A 3595-nucleotide genomic window follows, 5' to 3' on the forward strand; every position below is an offset into this window, starting at 1 on the left:
AGTAGCTGGTCCATATTCTACGCTATTTAATCCGTATTCTTCTGCTACTGCATTAATATTCCAGCCAAATCTTTTACCTTTCAGTTGTTGTGTATATTCAGTCACACAGAACCCTTGTTGCAGGTTGTTCCTCTCCAGATCCTTTTAGTAGTGATTGTTTATCTGCTCCCCATTAGTAACCAGAAACTGACCTCATGAACCAGAACCTTTTTTACGTTTTTTCAACCTGTTTAACGTGATTCCTCCACACACATTTCTCATCAAACCACAATCCTACATACTTGAACTCTTTCCATATTTAAGCTGTGTGTTATTAATCCTTCTCTTTCTGGTAAAGAACATATAATATGACCATCTTTCAACTTTTAATATAGCACTCTGTGTGCTATTAGTCACATGTCTAATGTTTTTCCCTCTTTTCCATTTAGCCCCATCATCTGCATAAAGTGATGACCCAATATCTCTATCAACATTTACAAAAATGTCTTTTATCATGATGTTAAACAGAACAGGGCTTATAGCGCTCCCCTGAGGAATACCATTTTCAATTTCAAAATCCTCCGACACAGCATCTCCAACTTTAACACGGAAAGGTCGGGTAGACAGGAAGTCTAAAACCCAGCTGTATAGCCTTCCGCTTATACCCATTTCATGCATTTTTATCAGTAGTCCTTCTCTCCACATTGACTCATAAGCTTTCTCAATATCAAAATATACTACAGCCATGACCTTTTTCATACTAACCGCCTTTTCTGACTCATTGCTAACTTTAACTAAAGGGTCTACCGTAGATCTTCCTTTACGAAGTCCACTTTGGTATTTGTTTAGCGGCCCTCTTTGCTCTAAATAATATGACAATCTACAGACAATTATCTTTTCCATCCATTTTCCAGTTGGGATGTAAAGGCTATAGGTCTGTAGTTTCCTGCATTAGTTGTGTCTTTACCAGGTTTACCAAACGGTACTATCAGAGCACTTTTCCAACTATCAGGCATTACACCTTCTCTCCAGATCTTATTGAACAGTTTTAGCATCATTTCCAAGACTTCTTTTGGTAATTGTCTAAACATAGCATATCATAGTATCTCCACTTCCCTCTAGGACCATTTTTAACTCTCGTAATGAAAAGTCCATGTCCAGTGCCGATTCATCACTATCTTTTTTCTTAGTTACATCACCGTTTGTTCTTAAGATATCCTTTTTCTGTTTTTTATGTATTTATTTATGACTCCCACTATGTACACTTGCAAACTTCTTACCTAGTAGCTCAGCTTTCTCCTTATTTGTAATTGCCAGGTGTTCTCCATCTATCAGCACTGGGATTTTAACTGATTTTCTTTTCCCAATCATCTTTTTGATCGTTGCCCAAATGTCACCCAATTTAACTTCTCTACCAACGGAGGAGCAGAATTTCCTCCATGCATTCTTCTTGGATGACTTAATTATTTTCCATGCCATAGCCCTCTTTCTTTGATAGGCAACCAGGTTGTCTTGGCTCAAATGCTTTCTTAAAATTCTGAAGGCATGGTTTCTGTCTTTTATAGCATTTTTACATTCATCGTTCCACCATGGAACTATTTTCTTTTTCTCATTGTGCTCTTAGGGATGCAGGTTGTTGCAGCACTATCTTCATATATCTTCATATCTATCTTCGTATCTTCATTAATCTCCTTTATCCATGGATTTGTTTCTGTTTGCCTCTGACTTGGTGTTGGAGATGAAACCTCAATTACTCGTCTGTTCTCAGACTCTTGGGCTCTATTTACTACTTGTGTAACACTGGATCTGAATAGTTCACTTTTTTTGCTGCATCAGCATAAGATACCTGATTAGTTACTTTATATTTCTGTACCTCTCTAGCTTGCCTTTGAACAGGGCATCCTCCAAAAGCAGCGCTATGCTCACCGCCGCAATTACAGCATTTCACTTTTGTATCCTGGCCACATTTTCCATATTCATGTTCACCTCCACACCTCGCACATCTTTGTTTTCCTTTACATTGTCCAGCAGTGTGTCCCATTCTTTCACACTTGAAACATCTAAGTGGTGCTGGGATAAACTCTCTTACATCATAGCTCAGATATCCCATTCTTACTCTCTTTGGCATAACTTTTTCAAACTCCAGGACTACTGACAGGCTATCAGTTTTCACCCCTTTGTGTTTGCAGTCTTGTGGCTTTCACCACTTTCCCTCCTTTCACTTCCTCCATTGTCATTGCCAAAGGAACATCATAAATAACACCTCTAAGCTTTGCTATCCCGGGGATATGAGGACTGATCCTTTCCCCATTAAGTGTTTCTGCTCTGAGAAACCGATCTCTGCCTCCAATTACTCAAATATTTGGCAAACTTGATCTTACCCATTTCTTTCTCAATTGCTTTTGTTAGTTTTAGTGGGTGAAAATCCCCCCCTTCTTTTTTGAATGTTATCATCACTTTCCATTCAGTTTGTTCATCCTCCTTTCTCACATTTATCATTGTAGACGTCACTTTTGTGGACATGTCGCCCACCTCCACATCACAGGTTGAACTTCCAGAACTGTTGCACCTTCCTTTCCTCTTATTATTTACATCCTGCCATGGCATACTATCACTATCTCCATCCTTCCTTTACCCATGATAATTACATTCACGGCACAGTTGTTGCCTTGCTGCCTCAGAGAGGGGTTTTCCATAATGGTTTTCAGCTTCCCTCTCATCCCGCTCTCAGTCGCTGCCTCCACTCTGTCCAGTTCCATCCCCACCACCGAGCTGGCCTTCTTCACCAGCAAAGCCAGTTTGATGGCGCCACAAGTCCGGCGGCGCCTTTAACCTCCTGGTCAGGATAGTGAGTGGTGAAGTGGTTCTCCCTGGGCTGGGACATATTATTCGAACCTGGTGACGACTGGATGAAATCTGAGGGCTGTGGATCATCAGAGGACTCCAGACAAGCTAGAGTTTACTATCTGAACATCACAAGTGTGTGTTACAGCGCCACCATGAGGTCGGGTCACATGTTTTACTGTTAGCAGTGTACACAACTATCACTGCATTACGGTGACACTGAAGAAAACAGTATACACAGTATATACACATACTACATGTGTACTGTATAGATTAGATATACAGTTATATTGAAAACACCGATGATGGCGTCTCAGATAATCGAGTTCTCAAGAAGTCCTGCAGAGACACAGTTTAGCTTCCCACAGACTTCATGGACCTTTGATTTGGTTTGGATTAAAGCTTTTTGTCCTTTCAACTCCTCCTCGGAGACCCCGCCTGCTTCTTCCATTCCTTATAATACAGACAGTCAGACGGCCAAGTTATGGAGCGTCGACCTCATGGCATCGTTTATCTATCAAAAAATCAATAAATTAATACTAATCAGTAAGCACTGGGTGTTTCAGGTGTGTGCCGAATTGACAAGCATTTTTACTTGAATTGGAAAAGCCTCGACTGGGATTTCTATCAGGTGTTTTAGATATAAAGTTTTTAATTTGGGGTTAAATGGCTGTTTTTTCAAATGGAGTCTGGTTCACATGTCGGGGGGGGGGGGGCTTCTCAGAGCTTCCTGCCTTCGTTGTCTCTTGGTGAAACAGCAGAGAGATTAACT

Source organism: Micropterus salmoides, unplaced genomic scaffold (genome assembly GCF_014851395.1).
Source record: "Micropterus salmoides isolate LMB-PRFRI ecotype aquatic unplaced genomic scaffold, ASM1485139v1 Ms_hic_scaffold_2, whole genome shotgun sequence".
NCBI lineage: Eukaryota > Metazoa > Chordata > Actinopteri > Centrarchiformes > Centrarchidae > Micropterus > Micropterus salmoides.